The sequence below is a fragment of the Megascapheus bottae genome, chromosome 10 (assembly GCF_031878675.1).
Source record: "Megascapheus bottae isolate mThoBot1 chromosome 10, mThoBot2.hap1, whole genome shotgun sequence".
NCBI lineage: Eukaryota > Metazoa > Chordata > Mammalia > Rodentia > Geomyidae > Megascapheus > Megascapheus bottae.
The window spans coordinates 6,518,284-6,538,286 of record NC_143518.1 but is presented as its reverse complement, the minus strand read 5'-3'; positions in this window follow the sequence as shown (position 1 = coordinate 6,538,286).

The following is a 20,003-nucleotide window of genomic DNA, read 5'->3' as shown; positions in this document are numbered from 1 at the left end:
CTTGGTAGTAAAGAAATCAAGTCCCATGGCATATTACCAGGGTCAGGCAGAGAAGGGGAGGGAGGTTGGGGAAGAGAGAAGGGGAGAGGGAGATATGGAAAGGCCTGGGGGTGGTGTTGAGCTGGAATAGCCTATATGGGCACAATGCCAGCTTCCACATATGGCAACATGGTTTGGTTTGAGGTGCTGAGCTTTGTCTTCTACAGGAAGGGGATTTTCTAGGGCCATGGAGAATTCCATCATAGCTTCTCTGCGTGCCTATCCATGCCTTTTCCTACTTGTCTTTGAAATTCATCTTCTCTGACATGTCCTTGGTGATCTCCCCATCACCTCATCAGAGGAATTTGGCCGCTCCTATAGCATGCCGCTGTATGACATGCTCTATTGTATAGCAAATATATTTTAGTTTTTCATATCCATGTTTCCATTATCAAATAGATCTACTCAAAGTCAGAAAAGGCCATTTATAAAGTACTGGCTATCTTACATATATTACTTCATCGGTTCTCCTAATAAGCCTACAAGGAAACAGGCTCACAGGAGTTAAGTATCACTCTAATATAAATACTTGGCAGAAAACAGGACTTGAAAGTAGGTCATGTGGTTATAACTATACCTAGGGCAATGATTGACATCAGGTGTAGGTTAATAAATGCTCATTAAATAATAATTAAATTAATAAGTTGTATACTACAGACTACAAAAACAGCCTTTTGGCCATTGGCTGCAAACAAACCCTTCCATTTAGTCTCTCAACTTCAAGTGTGCACAGAGTTTAATTCAAAACAGATCACATACCTATGGTAAAAGGATACATCCTCGAATGAAGTCACCAAGAAGATTGCAGTAATCCTATAACTTCAAGTCAGCCACCCAGCCTGATTTCCTACACCATAATGGTTACTTAAAGATGCAATTTAAGATGTGAACATTTCAGCCTTGGAAACATAAATGTGGAGCAAGAATAGAAACCTTTCTTCCTTGTGCCAGGAGACTTTTGCAGTGCCCTGTCTTCACATGGTATGTTTTTCTTTGCCTAAAATGCTAAGACCTACAGAACCAGCCACTCCCCTATTTTGTATTCTCAGGGTGTCCTCTTTCAATTAATCTTTATTGATTATCTGTTCTTGGTACCACTATCTTTCATTTTCCCAAGAGGAGTTCTTTGTTATGATCTAAATGAATAAAGTCATTTTCCAGTTAGACTGGTTCTAGATCTAGTGATTTTTATCTGCTGAAATTATTCATAAATGGCAGTCAGGTGTCTGCATTGTTTTTTGGCTTTCTTTTTCTGCTCTGAAGTGGTTTTTTTCCACTACTAGGGCTTTTGAAATTTCTATCCATAGGGGTGGAGGTGGGGAGTGACCTAATGCTTTTAGGGTGCTTTGGTGGGGATACTGGACTCTATTCTCTTGGGATCATGAGCTCACCCTGTTTCCATGTGCCACCACACATGTGTTGGATTCTGGTGGAAAGAATTGTTGAATTAAAGTGGAAATTGCAGGGAGTGGGACAGCTTTCCATTTCCTTTTCCTCCATATCCAGTGTATGGCTCACAACAGAGTCACTGGGTGTATAGGCCTTGTAGTATCCCTATTTTCCGTTCCTCTTCTTTTCTCTCTTTTCCTTACCATTCTATTCTCCTCCTTTCCTCTCTACCTTCTTCTCTTCTTTCCTTTTCTTCCCTTTCTCTTCCCTTTCCTCTTTTGCCATTTTGCTACCCCCATTCTTAACCTGAAAAACCAAATATGCTAATGCCTATCTTTTGGGACCATTAGTTTTATTTTGCCTAAATTTTTTGTTTAAATCTAAGTTCTTATGAATTCTGCTAATATAATCTTGAAATGTTCATCAACATTGGAGGTGGTAGTTTAGGAAGGCACGGTATGACATGTGATGGTACTGGAGAGATGGAGATGAAGAGATTTGGGCTCAGGTTCTAGCTCTGCTCCCAATTAAATGGCTATTTCAGACAAGTCAGGGTCGGTAGAATAGGAAAGTTGACGCTAAACATACAACCACTAAAATAACTTCCAGTTTAAAAAAGAAGGTTCGGGGCCAGGAGTTTGGCCTAGTGGTTAAAGTGCTTGCCTAGCATGCATGAAGACCCGGGTTCGATTCCTCGGTATCACATACATAGAAAAAAGCCAGAAGTGGTGCTGAGGCTCAAGTGGTAGAGCTCTAGCCTTGAGAAAGTCCAAGGACAGTGCTCAGGCCCTGAGCTCAAGCCCAGGACTGGCAAAAAAAAATAAAAATAAAAAAAAATAAAAAAGAAGGTTCTAGGATTTTATCCCTCTACTTTAAATATTTTTTTATCTTCTGCTGCTCTCTTTCTTTTTCTCTCCTCCTCCTTTTTTCACTCCCTCTTTTTCCATGCCTCCCTCCCTCTCTCCCTTCCTTCATTCCTTCTTTCTTTCCTTCCTTCCTTCTTTCCTTCCTCCCTCCCTCCCTCTCTCCCTTCTTCCTCTTTCTCTTCTTTCTTTCTTTCCTTTTCCCTCCCTCCCTCCCTTCCTTCCTTTCTTCCCTTCCTCCCTCTTTTCCTTCCTTCCTTCCTTCCTTCCTTCCTTCCTTCCTTCCTTCCTTCCTTCCTTCCTTCCTTCCTTCCTTCCTTCTTCCCTCCCTCCCTCCCTTCTTTCTTTCCTTCCTTTTTTCTCCCACTCTCTCTTCCCCGTCTCTCTTTCTCTTTTCTTTCCTTCTCTCTTTCTCTCTTTCCTTTGTTTTATGCTGGTACTGAGGCTTGAACTCAGGCCTTGTGCTCTTGTTTGGAACTTTTACACAAGGCTACACCTTCTCTTTGGGATTTTTGTGGGATATTGGAGATAAGAGTCTCATAGTTTTCTTTCAGGGCTAGCTTTGAACTGTGATCCTCAGATCTTAGCTTCCTGAATAGCTGAGATTACAGACGTGAGTAACCAATGCCCAGCTTAGAACTTTTCTTTTGGTTCTCCAGAAGGTGAGTGCAGGAAATTTGAAAGCAATACAAAGTCTGAACAAAACATTTTTTACATGATATGTTCTATCACAAATAGTCTCCTTTCATTTGTAGTTGTATAACTTTGTGAATAAAATTCTCCAAGATTATTTGCATGTACTTATATATAATTACAACCATGGTGATATAATTGGAACCACTTCTTTTAGATTAAGTATTAATGGGACCGGGAGTTTTGCCTGGTGGTAGAGTGCTTGCCTAGCATGCACGAAGACCCGGGTTTGATTCCTCAGACCCACATACATAGAAAAAAGCCAGAAGTGGTGCTGTGGCTCAAGTGGTAGAGCTCTGACTTTGAGAAAGCCCAAGGACAATGCTCATACCCTGAGCTGAAGCCCAGGACTGGCAAAAAAAAAATGATTAAGTATTAAATTGTTTCTGTAATTAGTTTATTGAAAGTAAAGCTTCAGTGTTTTCTTAAGAAAAAAGACAAATATATTTTAGGAAGAAACTGTCTAGACTGGATCTGAGTGGGAATTAGTGATCAGGATTCTACTTTTTACTAGGATCTCTTACCTTTATTATATTCAACCTACTCCTTACCTTGAACAAATCGGTTCATTTCCCTGGGCTGATTTTTCAGCTAAAGGACAATGGCACTGGTTCAGAATTATCTACAAATTAAGGTGACTGAGTTAAGCTCTGTGATATCTTTTCAGGTAGTCTGATAAAGAATGATAAGGCCAGTCTTTCATTCTGGTCTCTTGTTCCTTTACGATCAAAAGCATTTCATATGAGCAAAGCTATTTCTGTTTTCCAAGCAGAATCTTATGAAAATATTGACTGTGATAACAGCATTTTAAAAAAGGAAAAATGCATTGGTCATTTGAGCACAAGCAATAACATTATTTGTTACATTTTAAATAATGAACATTGCAGTATTTTTTTCTGTGCCTTCTCCAATTTCATTTTGTATTTCAGTGATTAAAAGTATCCTATATCCTATAACAAGAGAATGACTTCATTTTGTGCCAGTCAGAAACCCTAATTCTCCCCAGAGAGTTTAGATTGCCTCATTTTATGTCTCATGGAGCAGAGGGATGCCTTTCTTAGCTCTACAAAGACCACTATTGCCTTAAGAACCTTTGTTTCCTGGCCTCACAGAACTATGGTTGTCCTTTAAAGTTGAATGCTCATGACTGATAAATATAATCTATGTAGATATATAACTAGCTGCAATCAAAAGGCTGTTCTTTATCTTTGGCAGTGGAATTTTAAATTCCTGTAATAAATTCTGCTTTGAAATGGCCGACAGGCGAACTAACCGCATAACTGGTCTTTGTTGTTTCATGATGATGATAGTGATGCTTTACAAATGTTATTCTAGTTAAAGCCTTGCTAGATCCATAAGAAGGACATTTTACCTGCCTGCAAGTTCCAACACCAAGGTAGATTTTAATTTGGGAGTGCTTGGGTTGACATAATGGTAGACGAAGGAGTCTGTAAAGAAAAGAACAAAAAGTAGCTCTGATGATGATATGTATTTAGAAAAAGAAATCAAACACACATGTTTCAGGGAGCTGGCAAATGCCACAAATTAAATTACCTGAAGTAAAATGGATCTTTTCATAATAAGATGAATTCTATTTTGGTTTATTTTTGACAGTACTGGTATCAGGAACTGAATTCAGGGTCTTGTGTTACCTTGGCAAGAACTTAGTCACTTGTGCCAGACCCCTGTCCTGGATAAAAGTTCTTTGATTACTTCTTCATATGAATACATTTTACATTTTCTGTTAATGCCTGTAGAGAAAATAGCATAAGTTAATCTCATTAATATTGACTGAAATTTGTTTTTATTGTAAATAATTTACAAAACTTCCTTTTATTTCCTATGATCCTATAAACCATATAATAGTTCCATAAATTAAATCCCACTTAGAAACTTAATTCTAAATTGGAGTTGCTAATGCTTGCCTTTAACAATTTCTTTTCTGAATCAGAGGTAATTCGATGAAAATTAATTTGTGTGAGTCTTTACTCATTTGTAAAGAGAAATGAACAACATATCTTGAAAGGATTTGAGATAACACATAATTTAATTGCTGCAGTTCTTAAACCATAAAGAGCATTAATCCAGAAGGCAGTATTGCTTCTTGTTGCTGTTATGTTAGAATCACGTAACCAACGGTCGAGAGGAAGTACTATTTCTCAGTCAAGACAGTTAAATTCTGTTTTTGTTTTGCCAGTCCTGGGGCTTGAACTCAGGGTCTAAGAACTATCCTTGGGCTTTTACAAGACTAGTGCTCTACCACTTAAGCCACAGCACCACTTCCAGCTTTTTCCGTGTATGTGGTACTAAGGAACTCATGTTAGACAGGCACTGTATCACTAGGCCACACTCCTGGCTCTCCAGTATATTTCTGTATCCTTTCTTTTCCATCTCTGCAGCAGCACCTTTGGTCATTATAATGCAGGAAGGAAGGAGCTGGCATTCCTAAGCTACTGTCAAAGGGGAACTTCACTAGAGAGCTGGCCTATTTTTGATATTGTCTGAATATAAATAAAACTTCATTCTATTGTATGCTTATAGTTGTGTTGTTGCTGTTGTTATCATAGTTGATCTAATGTTATCCAGTCATTAAGATTAGCTTTCTGGTCATCATTATTATCATGAAATTAAACAAAATTTTTCATGAACTTTGGTACTTTAAGTGTTCTTTGGAATTAGAGTGTTGGCTCTACTCCCATTCATGGGAACAGAAAAATACTCCTGTTGCAAATAAGTCCTTTATTTATTCCATAAACATGGATTTTGAACATTCAGGACATTGTTATAGTTTTAAGGTGACATAGTCCCTAAAAGGCTCCTGTGTTGAAGTCCTGGTTGTTAATGGACAGATCCAGTCATTAGGGGGTGATTTGACCTTGGAGGTTTGACTTTGATGAATCTTTTGATAGGTTGTAGTATGGTAGCACAAAGTAGTTGGGGCCTTGGTTAAAGGAAGTATGTCACTGGTAGCATGTCTTGGAAGGGTGTATCTTGTTCCTGCCTCTTCCTGTTGTCCTCTCATCTCTGTTTCTTGGTGTCCATGATATGAACAACCTCTGCAGTCAGTGCCTTCTGTTGTAAACTCCCATAACTGTGATCGATTCTTAGATAAGTGGCTGATAGGTTATACCCAGAATTCAGGCTTTAGCAAGTACTCTCATGGAATGATGTTTGTTTATAACTTTTTCAGGGAGTATTACTTAATATGGAGAATCTCTAATCACTTTTTAATGGTTGTCATTTTAAACCTAGGTCCATTTGTCTTGCTGTCTTTGGAAAGAGTGGTAGGAATGGTATCTGGATGTGTAGCTGTACTAGATCAGTGCAGATCATAACCTGGAATTCAAATCAAAGAAGCAACATGAATGTCAAGTTGGATACTGGTGTGAATCTTTGAGAAGTAACATGATCACAGTTCAGGAATGTGAGAAATAAAATGAGGTACAAGAGTGATTGAGAAGTAGATCCTGGAAGAAAGAAGAGTTCTACATCTGGTCTTCCTTAATATTGGCTGTGTATTTGGACTAGAAACAGGTAAACAGGTAAGCACAAAGGATAATGGAATTAATGACATGGAACTGGAGAAAAGGGAATGCTTCTGACAAAAAGTATCAAAACAATTTTAAAGTTGGAGATGTTATAAACAAAACATATGTACATGGTTAAGAAAAGTAGTATTTGCCAGCATATTGCTAGTTGATGTAACTTTCTAAACTATAGCTGTACTTTAAGTATAGGCTAAAAGTTTTACCACCGGCTTATACTACTTCAAGATATTTCCTATCAGAAGGAAAGGTGTGAGGGTGGGGCGGGGAATGTATTTTCTTTTAGAAGAAAAGAAGCTGGGTGCCAGTAACTCACATCCGTAATGTAATCCTAGCTACTTAAGAAGCTGAGATCTGAGGATTGTCATTTGAAGCCAAACTGAGCAGGAAGGTCCATTTGACTCTTATCTCCATTTAACTACAAAAAGAAAAAAAGGACCTAGAGCAGAGATATAAGTAATAGCCTTGCAGACAAAGCTCAGGGACAGTGCCTAGGCCCTGAGTTAAAGCTCCAAGACTGTGACAAAATAAAATAAAATAAAATAAGCACTGAAAATTCCTTTAATCACCAATGGAACCATTTTGATTCAGAAATACTTGGGAAACGCTACACTTGAAACGTCTTCGAAGTTGTGGAGCTATGAATATAAATTGTGATTGATTTGGAGAAAATAAACCCTTTAAATTACAAGATATATTCCCAATTAGAAGAATAGGGAGAGGGGATGGGAAGCAGATACTCTGAAATCAGGAAGGATCTTAGGATATTTCCTGAGCAGAAGCACTCCCCAAATTTCTTTAAAACTCTGTTATACTCACACTAGCAGCAGACAAGCAACTCCCCTGAGTCAAACAATAAACCCTCATGGAAAAAGACAAACAAGGAGTCTTCCCTTTGGGTTCAGGACTATTTCTACCTCACAGAGCAGCTACCTGGAGCTGTAGTTCTCCCTTGGGCCAGTGCTGTCTGGTGAAGTGCCTGCAGGCCTTGCTAACTACCTCTGCCAGCTCTTCCCTAGCCACACTTCAGCTGGCATCAGCTCCAATGGCAGGGCTCAGTTTCTGATTCAGTAGGTCTGGATGAAAGCAGAAATGTGCATTTTTAGCTTATCTCCTGGACATGTTGTTTGTGGCTGGTGTTCTGAGCACCTTAGAAAACCTACTGCTTTAATGGTTGTAGTACAGGCAATTGTTTTTCTTTATTATCAGTAACTGAGAAAAGAGGGTTCTTTGCTGTGAACTTGGTGTACACTCACTCATCACTTTTCATTGCTAGGGCTGAGAGTTTAACTGTTTCTGAAGATCTCTTAGTTGGAGAATCATCGTATCTCAGGGATTGGACATGAGCTGATAGGGCCAGTTTTCCATTTTAACACCCCTTCTTGTCTTTATATACATCTTTACCCTTTGTACTCTAACATAATAGCGGTAAAGACTTCTTTCCAGCTACCTGTTCATCAGACACAGGTTGTTCTCCACTTTGCTAGTTTTCTTCAAATGCAAAGATAGTGTTCATAAGAAAAAAAACTCCATTAGTGGACAGGGTAAAGAAAAAAACTCCATTAGTAGACAGGATACAACTATAATAGCATTATGTATGAGTACCTCATTTCTTGGAAATGTCATTATTCTGTGCTAGCTGCCTTTCTTGTCTATTATTTCGTCTCTATTAGTAATATAACTTTTGCAGATGAGAATTTGTCTTTTGTTAATTCTTCTTTGGTTAGTTCTTCTGCAAAAGTTGCTCCTTTACTCTTTTGCATATTTGTAATAGCATCAGTCACATTCTGTCATACAGCCTTTCCATTTAGGGTTTTTGTTTATTGTCATTATATTCTTATTGTGGTGACACATATATAGCATAGAGCTTTTCTATTAAAACCTTTTGGAGCTGTGTAATCAGTGGCATTAAGTACCCTTGCAATGTTGTACTATCCATTACAGAACTATTCTTCATCCCAAGAAAAATCTTTATACCCATTAAGACTGACTTCCAAAGCCAGGTCTGGTACTTCTTGAGTATAATCTCAGCTACTGGGAGGGCAACATGAGAGGATTATAAGTTACAGGCTAGGTGGGGCAAAGTTAGGGAGGCTTTGTCTCCAAAAACCAAATAAATACCAAAAGAGATGGGGGGAAAAACTCAAGTGGTAGAAGGCTAGCTGTCGAGTCCTCCTCCAAAGAAAGAAGAGCTTCCTAGTTTTTTCCTCCAAGTCACCTTTGGCAACTTCTTTCTACTTTCTGCTTCTATGAATTTTTCCATTGTAGACACCTCATAGAAATAACATCCTACAACAATTATTCTTTTCTATCTGATAGCTATAGCTATTTATAGCTATAGATAGCAAAAAAATATACATATATTTGTTAATTGTGGGGCTTGAATTCATGGTCTGGGCACTATGTGAGCCTTTATGAGCTCAAGGCTAGCACTCTACCACATGAGCTATAGTACCACTTCCAGTTTTTGAGTTAATTGGAAATAAGGGTCTCATGGAGACTTTTCTGTCCCAGCTTGGTTCAAATCACAACCATCAGATCTCAGCCTCCTGATAGCTAGGATTAAAGGTGTTAGCCACTGGCACCTGGCTCCTGGTAGATATATTTTTGTTGGTCATGGGGCTTGAACTCGGGGCTTGGGCATTGTCCCCTGAGCTCTTCAGCCCTACCCCTTGAGCCTCAGTGCCACTTCCTGTTTTCTAGTGGCTAAGTGGAGATAAGAGTCTTTAGCGTCCGGGCTGGCTTTGAACTGTGATCCTCAGATCTCAGCCTCCTGAGTAGCTAGGATTACAAGCATAAGTCACCTCGCCTGGCTTCTTGATAGATTTTTTTTCCCAGGACTTTTAAAAAAAAAATTGGTGCCAGTCCTAGGGCTTGAATTCAGGGCATGGGTATCGCGATCCCTGAGCTTTTCTGCTCAAAGCTAGAAGGCTGGTACTCAGCCACTTGAGCCACAGTCTACTTTCGGCCCAGACTGGCTTTGAACTATGATCCTTAGATATCCAGCCTCCTGAGTATCTAGGACTACAGTTATGAATCACTAACATGTGGCTTGGTTAATTCTTTTAACCTGGCCAGGCACTTTCTTTTGAAGACAAGTTAGCCTAGGCTGATTTGGAACTCTTGATTCTTTTGTTTCAACCTCTTGAGTGCTGAGGTTTCATACATATATCACATATCTGATTTGTTTTTCTTCAGTAAGCTCTGTACTTTTATCTACATATTCTCTAGAGTCTCCATTTCCAAAATGCAAACATTTTTATTTCATGATTTTCTCTTCAACTGACCTCCTCCTCTTCTCTCCCTCTCCTTCTTCCTTCACCAAGCCTACCTATTATGAAAATATAGAGTCTAGAATCATTTTGGTTTAACTGTTCCAACAGGAAATAGATTTTTGTGTGCTGATTATTCATTCTGTGATTCTTGTGCAAAGTATTACTGAAGTCCTTGCTGTCACCTGTTCTATAGCCAGCTACAGCAAGTAGAGTTTCCCCAAAGCCTCTTAGACATCAATAAGAACATATCTAAGAGCTCTATTTCTAGATCCTTCTAGAAGAAATCCTTAAATACTTCAGCAGAAGGAAACAAAGATAATACCTTTCTGAAGTTGTATTGGTTGGACTTTATTTTCTGTGAAGACTGTCTTTAAAGCATTATTGATAACATGGCTAGTTTTTTTCAGTGAAGAAAATAAGTAGATGTTAGGGTTGCAAATAATGTTGGAAAAAAATCCCAGGAGTCTTTTAAGTCACCTTTATCTGTATTTTGCAGATAATGCCTTTATTTAACAGGGGCAGAAGTATGTGAATCTCTGCCAAGGGGAAAAATGAAACAGTATTTTCTATAGATATGGTTAGAACAGAATGATAGCATGGCTTTTGATTATCTATGTGTTCAGATTGTGTATCAACTTATTAAAGTTGTAGAGAAAAGATTGCCTGCAAATTAACCTGCACTAGGTCAAAAGAAATCCAGTGACAGTGGATTCCCTCTCTAGCCCTGGAAAGTCACACAAACTACACATTGCTTGAAAACAATGCCCATGCATCTATTGGATGATAACCAGCATTCAGTTAACCAAAAGGTGATTTTTATAGAAATCTCATTATGTTTATATGTCATGAATTCATGATTTGAAAAATCTGAGTAGCTACCAGTTCCTACCAGTTTTTCTCTTTAACTCCTTGGCAAGCAATTAGTAAATTTTAATAGAAGTTTTTTATTTTGTAATTGATAAACTGTGTGATTTTTGTCAGGTCGGTAGTAGGGGACCATGCTTGATTTCATTTCTGAGTTCACATTTACTAAAGCTAAATGGAAAAAAATTGTAATATACATTTCTGTAGGCAAATAAGTCAGAAAATACTTATTACAAACTGATCAGCCTTCCACAAAATATCATATAATATTTTATTCCCTATACACCTTACAGTACAGGTTTGAAGAAAGAAGAGATGAATGTGAGGGTACAGTTGCAGCTCTTTGTGTTCTTCAAAGCTTGATTCCAATTAAGAACTCAAAGTAGTCTGTGAGGCTGCTACATTTCCTAGAATGGGAGATTCTAGTCAATTAAAAAAATTTTTTTTCTAGTTCTTTAATTAGTTTCTAATAGCTTGAGAATCACAGATGCTCAGATACAAAGTAGTCAAATGCATGTTTGGAAGAAATTTGGTTGAATTCTGCTTCTGATTTGAAGATTACTAAGGAAAATTCCTTCTTGAAAGGTACTAACCATTTGGCAAGAAGAAGGGGAAAATAAAACATACACACACTCATGCTAATGCAAAGAAGGATAGATGGTAGTTGCTAAGGAAGGGTACACAATGAGCTGAAAAAGTAAATGGGACAAGAGATCAGGTGCCTGCAACAACAACAACAAAACAATCATTTCGCTTGTAGAATTGGATCTTGATTCTAAAAGTTCAGTGTGTATTAGAATTTCTTGGAAGGCTTGCTGGAGCACAAATTGTCCACCTCATGCTTAATTTTTGATTTAATAGGCTTAGGATGGAATCTCTAAATCTGCACTTTAAATAAATTCTTAGATGATTCTGACACTGTCTTTCAGAAGCAACATGTAGAGGAACAGTGCTCTAGAAGTGGAAAAGGAAGACAGAGAAGGGAAACGAACCTAACTGAGAAGCATGACATAGAAGAATACTTTGAATAACAGCAATGAACTTTCTTGAGTAATCTCAGTTTTACCAATACGGATATTAAGATTTGTTACTCCAGGACTGGGAGTTTGACCTAGTCGTAGAGTGCTTGCCTAGCATGCACGAAGACCCAGGTTTGATTCCTTGGTATCACATATATGGAAAAAGCTGGAAATGGTGCTGTGGCTCAAGTGGGAGAGCTCTAGCCTTGAGAAAATCTAAGGACAGTGCTAAGGCCCTGAGTTCAAGTGCTGAGACCAGAAAAAAAATGATTTGTTAGTCCAGAAGAACCTGCTGAAAGTCACATAGATAATAAGTGACAGATGAAGATGTAAGATCATGCAGAGAAGTGCCTTATGTCTAACTGCTGGGATTAGTGATAGCAGATAGCATACATATGTTGACGGACATAGCATTTGATTAAGAAGCCTTGGGAGTTAAAGCTTAGGATGCAGGTTGCAGCTACATTTCAGAAGGCTTAGTTGCCATGAAAAGGAATTTTGTATCTAGGAGGTCAGTAGAGCTATACTGAACATTCTGAGCAGGAATAATTTTCTGAGGGGCTGGAGGCATGCCTCAAGTGGTAGACTACCAGTTGAATAAGCAACCCGAGTAAATATGAGGCCCTGAGTTCAAATTATGCTTCCACTCTAAAGGAATAAGTCACTGAGCTTTTTCTATGTAGTTGAGGTAGGAAGTGTAATTTCATGAATAGTGGACCATCAGCAGATAACATGTAAATCAGAATGCTAAGAGAATCAAGGGGTATCATGATGAGAAGAGATGGTAAAGGATGGGGGCCTATTTGGAAGCTTTAAAAGTAAAGAATAGACATGAACTTTGGGCAAGTGAGTAACTATTTTAAAATATATTGCTATTTTTGGTAAATCTTTGTCATTAAGTCCACAACAAAAGCCAGCTATACAATTATATTTATTTATTATGCCGGTGCTGGGGCTTGAACTCTAAGCCCTGTGCTCTTACTGGCTTTTTCTCTTACAGCTAGTGCTCTACCACTTGAACCATATACCTCATTTCTGGATTTTTGCCAATTAATTGGACATTAAAATCTCATGGATTTGTTTGTCCAGGCTGGCATTCAACTTCAATCCTTCAATCTCAGCCTCCTTAATGGCTAGGATGAAGACATAGCCATTGGCATCTGGCTTAGTTATGTGATGAATATTTTAAATTTAACTTCCATTCACATTTCAAGAATTCGTTTGTGCTCATCTGGATCCAGTGAATTACTAGGGATGTACCTCAGTGGCAGAGCACTTGCCTAGCACGACTGAGCCCCTAGCTCAGATTCCCTAGTACCATAAGAAGGAGAGGTAGAAAGAAGGAGCAGGCCTTGAAATACTCCAGTATATCCTGAAATAGTGTGTTACCATAGTCAACCAGAACAACAACAAAAAGCAATTATCTGGTTTTATTTCTAAATATGTAATTTCTGGTAGGGTATTTACACATTTAAATGTATCTTTCCTACTAATGTTTCTGAAAATACAAAAGTATGCTACTTAATAATACACGTGACTTGAATAAGTAGCAGTCAAAGCTGTCTGGGTTTGGGTTTGCAGAGTGGGGTATGGCACAAGACAGAAAGATTGAGAAAGGATCTCCCTAAGAATTGCTGGGGGAGATGGAATGGACTAAGATGGTGAGTTGAAATTTCTCTTTAACTCAGGATCTTAAGTAACAACATTGCTACCTGTCCATCCTTAAAAATAGAGTCAGACTGGGGGCCGGGAGTTTGGCCTAGTGGTTAAAGTGCTTGCCTAGCATGCACGAAGACCCGGGTTGGATTCCTCGGTACCACATACATAGAAAAAAGCCAGAAGTGGTGCTGAGGCTCAGGTGGTAGAGCTCTAGCCTTGAGAAAGTCCAAGGACAGTGCTCAGGCCCTGAGCTCAAGCCCAGGACTGGCAAAAAAAAAAAAAAATAGAGTCAGACGTGGTGGAACATGCATATAAACCCAAAGCACACAATAGGCTGAGGTAGGGAAGTAAAGTTCAAGGCCTGACTGGACTTCCTAGCAGTTTTGTGTTTTGTTTTTTTTTTTGCCAATCATGGGCTTGAGCTCAGGGCCTGAGCACTGTCCTTGGACTTTCTCAAGGTTAGAGCTCTACCACTTGAGCCTCAGCACCATTTCTGGCTTTTTTCTATGTATGTGGTACCGAGGAATCAAACCCGGGTCTTCGTGCATGCTAGGCAAGCACTCTACCACTAGGCCAAACTCCCGGCCTTCCTAGCAGTTTTTAAGCCCAACTTGATGAAAATCTACTGACATGATGAAGCCCTGTCTCAAATTCTTCCAAAAAGAAATTCAGTAAACCTACCAATTAACCAATAAACTAAACAGCAACGACAACGACAACAAAAATCTAAGCAAACAGAAGCAAGAAATACTGAAAGTTGTTAGAGTATAGGAAAAAAGCATCGATATTTCACTCATGTATGAACTATCTTAACCTGGAAATTCTGGAGTACAATTTTCAGATAAAATAGAGTGATCTAAGAGGTCAAGTTATACTTTTATTGGTCATCCTTCCAAGCCCCACTAATGGGGTGGAGTTTGGGGGACATAAAAATCATGATTTTAGACACAGCAGTGGCAGCCAGGAAAGAGTTAAACCTCAGGACTGCAGCCTGGCTGAAAGACTGATCCGATTTCTGCCCAACAGGATCTGGTTTCTCCTCCACAGTAGCATTCAGAGCCATTCTCATACTACCAAAAGCCAGGGTGCCTGAGATGGGAGGGAGTCATTCATTACAGGAGAAGTATTTCTCAGAAGACGTGGGAAAGTAGAGTGTTCCTCCCTATGCTTTGGCTTCTAATCCATAGCAAATTGCAAACAATAGCCAGAGCCATAAATACAATTCATTGTGTGTATTTAGAAATTAAATTTTGAGCAATTACCATCAAAGGCATTGAATGTGCCCTGCAAAAGAGCTGCTGGAAAAAATAGTTGCTGAAGCAAGTAACAGCTCAAGCACATACTAGGGTAGGAAGTAGCAATACATATAAACAAAGGGATATCATATAATAGGATGTAAATGACAATGAGGGAATAAGAAGGACCACAGTGGTTTATTTTAGTATTCTTAGCCACATGTAACTAAAGGAGCTACCACTCACTACCAAGGAAATATTGGAAATAATATTGAGAAGGAATCACTCTAAACCTCATTGTTTACAGAATATATGTGTGTATGCATAGATTTGTTTAAATTGGCCATAAAGCTCTATTTAATTTTTTTCCTCAGTTTGGGCTGAGTCATACACAATGATCATTCTCATTTTCTTCATTAACTCCAGGATGTGCAGAATCCTTCAAGTGTTACTAAGCAGAGGTAGGTGGATTCAAGGAAGAATTGGAGACATGCCATTCAACCCAATGCAGAGAGATGGGAGGGAGAAGCTCGCCCTGTGTATTGGGGGCGCCTTAAGCTGCAGAAATTTTGACCAGAGCACTTAAAGCTCTGGGTAGATGACAAAACCCAACCGAGAACAAGAAGAGCTTCAGAAATTGCCCAATAGATCAAGGTTGCCCAGAGAAAGTACAGCTGGGCAATGAAAATGATTCTGTCTTCTAATTAAAGGGCTTCCTGTGTGTGTGTGGTTACCCGGCACGGTTACTAAATGGTTTGCATGAAGTAACATGCAGCATTCTGCAGTTACTGTGCAATTACCTTAAATCATCACTATGCAATCAACAACAACAACAAAAAACAAAACAAAGAGAAAACGCAGGGTGAGGGTTTTTACAGCAATTTGTAGCAAACATGTTTGGAATCAGAACACATTGCTTGTTACCACTGGCTTTTGTGTTAAGCACCTAATTGCAAATTGGCTATCTTTAATGTTTGGACACCACTGATATAATCCTATATGTTCTTCACCCTTATATTCTATTGTTTGAATTTACATAGAATATGTTTGCACATACAGAATGTTTTTCTCTTTTAAGAGGCATTCAATGAGTCCATTATTCCCTTTATATTTAGGACCAGGGAAGTCAGACTAGAGAACCCTGGAGCTGCATTCTGAAGCCATAGTTCATAGATGGAAGATAGCATAAAAATGAGCATGAGTTGGGTGTGGTACCACATATCTATAATCTCCAAACTGAGAAGGGTGAGACAGGAAGATTGAGAATATGACACAAGCGACATAGTAATACCTCGTCTCAAAACCTAAATCCCAAATGGAAGTTTTCTTAAAACAACAAAATATGAAGCTTTTCTTGTTAACTCAACATTCATTGGGGTTTTTTTCTGACCTTGGTTATTACTTTCCACTTACCTTAGTCCAGTCTGGCATTCTGACTCCCTTTAATCAGTTAGATTTAAAGTTACACTTGGCTGCACTACATTCTGAAGGTGACTACCTCCTTCCACTACTAAGAAAGGACACCAGGAGCAAGGGACTAGTGGTTCACATGTGTAATTCTAGCCACTCAGGAGACTGATCAGAGTGAATCAAGGTTTGAAGCTTGCCAAGAAAGAAAAGTCTCTTTCTCTAAAATAGCTAGCAAAAATCCAGGCTAGAGACATGGCTCAAGTGGTAGAAAGCCACCTGAACATGCAAGCTGAGTAAGCAGTTTGAGTTTAAACACCTATCCTAGAAAAGAAATGATACTAGGCGCTACTTGTTGGTGTACCAGTTAAAATAGTGAACCCTTTACACCATTCGAAATATGGAACAAAGCTGGGGTCCAGTGGCTCATGCTTATGGTGCTACTCAAGAGGCTGAAATCTGAGGATTATAGTTTGAAGCTAGCCCAGGCAGAAAAGTCTGTGAGAGCCTTATTTCCACTAAATACTCAGAAAAGGCTGGAAATGGCACTATGGCTCAAGTGGTAAAACACTAGCCTTGAGCACAAAGAGGCTCAGGAACAGCACCCAGGCCCTGAGTCCAAGCCCCAGGACCATCAGAAAGAAAAGAAAGAAAACACGACAAAAACAACCACCCAAATCCCAAAGGCAAAATACAAAATAAGGACACATGAATATGTAGTATTTCCACCTGAATAAAAGAGATAAGTGAAGTAGTTTGAAGTAAACTAGTTCTAGCCAAAAAATGGTCAAATGCATGAGTGAAGATGACAGGGATCCTCTTCTTCCTTTTTTTTTTTTTTTTTGCCAGTCCTGGGACTTGAACTCAGGGCTTGGACTGTGTTCCTGAGCTGCTTTTGCTCAAGGCCAGCGCTCTACCACTTGAGACACAGCACCACTCCCAGCCAGTCAGGAAATGAACTGAACCTATAAGGACTGGTCTACAAAAGCCAAATTCAGACTTTTTCAGCATTAGGTGATCCTCTTATGGTTTCATGATGTGTGTGTGTGTGTGTGTGTGTGTGTGCTGGGGTGTGAACCAACCTTCTCATGCATGCTAGGCAAGAACTCTGCCACCAAGCAACAGCACTACCTTCCTTTTCTGAACTATTAGAAAAGATCTCAGAAGTTCTTATCGAATCCATCCGATGCATATTATAAGATAAAGGTACAGCCCTCATTTAAATGTTCTTAGTTTTAGTCTCATTGAAATCTATAAACATGTTTATTTTGGATTTTTTTTCCCACAAGCTTCTTTTCCATAGCTCTGGGATACATTCATCTAATTATCATAATAGCTTTATCTGATCTCTCAGTGTATTTAATCCAAGATTTATCTCAATTAAAAACAAATTTGTCTTTTGGAACAAAGATTATATCATTTACATGTTAATTTTGATTCCTCACATTGATTAGCACGTTAATTGTATGATGTTTGGAGGCTTTATTGTAATCTTTCCAAATATACATGTAATATACTTGATGATATTCACCTTTTCTATTACTCTTTCCTATCTTCCTTCTCATCCCTTCCTTTCTAAAAAAAAATATTTTTAAATGAGTTTCATTATGTTCTTCCCAAACATGGACTTAGTATAATTCAATTATCTTTCTCCTAATTTTGCCTTCTGCTTTACAAATATGGTCTCATAAAATGTAATCCTAAAGGTAGACAAAGAACACACACCTAATTAATCAATAAACAAAAGTTTAAAAGCTATATGGCCAAAAAAATTTTTTAAGCAAAATTATGAGGAAGGTTTAAATTTACAACATTATCTGCTCAGTTAAGAGCCCCTTTACTGACTGAACCACAAAATCAGAACGGTTTTTGTTGTTACAGGTTCAAAGCTTAGCAATGGTCTCATTGGTTTTCTCTGAAACCAAGATATTCTCTTCTTTATAATGGCCAAACTTGCCATTACATGATAATGCAGAGGCAATAAAGTTGTATGAAATGAAAGGGACACTGAAAAGCTGAATTTGAAGTGTAAATATTAAAGTCAGAAATTTAATGTAAGAGGGAAGAATGAATTAACATTTTGTTCTGTCCATTTTTTCTTCCTTAAGTATTTGTTTTAGATTTCAGGTGACTTTCCCCAAATAACCGTAAGTCATAAAGTATGCCAGTTAATCTAGATCCCAAATTACATTTCCTGAAATATCCTTCACTCAGGAGTTCCAGTGTAGGCCAGTGTCGGGGTTTTTAGCACTCTTTGCCTCCTGACCAGCAGGAAGGGCAAAGAGAACACGCCCCGACTAAGATGAGACCGAGAAAGGATAGGGCCTGCTGGCCGCCTTCACCCAGCCCTCCCTTCTCCAGAGGGAAGACACAGACGCGCCAGGGAGAATGTCACAGCAGACTCATTTAATGGGAAGATTCCAGGGCCTAAAGTAAGAAGCAGGAATCTATTAACATAAAAGTAGGCAGGACAGGGGGAGGTAGGTGCGGTCAGAGAGGGTGGCCAATCCACGGGTTTGAGGTAGCCTTATTTTACATCACAAACCACAGCCAAACCTCCCAACCAGGAGACAGGCAGGCTGGATCTCCAAAACCAGGAAGTGAGCACTGGGCCATGAGGTAGGCCTTTTACCCTTGATGCGACGTGTCCCACAGGCCAGAGCCAAGTTCACTTAGCACTGAGGCCCGTGCAAATGAATTAGAGAAAGTGACATGCTCAAGTTGTCTGCATATGTCTTCACATATTTACTTCTTAGGAAAAAAACCATGATTGGACCAATACTAGAGAATACTGCCCCTCTCAAGTGAATTGCTAATTCCTCAATTGCACTTTTGAACAGAGGATTAGAAGCATCTCATTAGGCCTGCCAGAAAGGAACTAGTTGGTCAGGAGGGGGTGGCCTTGGCACTGCACAGTCAGTGGACATTGGTTGGAGGCAGCTTCCTCCTATGGCACTCATACAATAGGCTGTGTTACCCCATAACTGGAACATACAAGGAACAGCAGCTAAGGGTCACCCAGAACACCGATTTGTGGTGTACATAGGAGGCACTCCATGGGAGTTTTCATATTTCTTGAGAGGAACCAAGGAAATATTGTTTTGACAATATATTGATCGTATCTAACTAATCTGCGCAGTCTATTTGGATGTTAGGGAGGAAATGTCATTCTGGAATGTCTATGAACTGATAAAATGTGATTTGTTAAAGTTTTATGGCATGTGAAACCCTATTAAATGTCATGGAAGGTTTCATTTGATGGATGGAAACAAGCTGTGTGTTGATATGGCTTCAGCATGTCTCCCAGACTTATATATTGGAAACTTACTTTCTCAAGGCTGGGTATGGGGAAGTGGAGAATAGTAAGTGTGTTTGGGTTAGAGGGGTGAGGAATCCAAGAGCAGCTTGGTTGGGGGCTTAAGGGTGGAACTCCCTTAATTTCAATTTCCTACAAGGTATTGTGGAGGCTATAGCCCTATTCTATGGTGTGTGTAGAACTAGAGTCTACTTCCAGGCCTACTATGATGTGGCTGTGAATGGGCCTCTTTTTTTAAACTGTGGCCATGAGACTCTTTGTAAAAATGTTACTCAAGCATGGTGCATACTACAAAGAAGGAGACACAGGGAAGCAGGAGTTAGTGAAGGGAAAGGGAGAAAGAGGAGGAGGACAGGGAAGGGCTAAGTAAGGGACAAAACCTAACTAGAAGCCACAGTCTTTTTTTCCCATGTATTTTTTATTGTAATTAATAGAAGGGTTACATTATATCCACCAGGTAGAAGGTACATTACTTCACATACATTGATACCCTTTTTCATGTCTTGGTCCCCATTTTCCTCCCCCCATCCCTGCCTCTCATCTTGTTTTTCTGCCTTCCCTATCCAATTTCAAATAACCAAATATGCATATATCCATTATATCATATAACAAGGTGAAATACTGTAACAATATGAGATAACCAAGGAAGAGCAAAAGAAATGAGAGATAACATAGTACATTAAGGACAGCAATCACTCA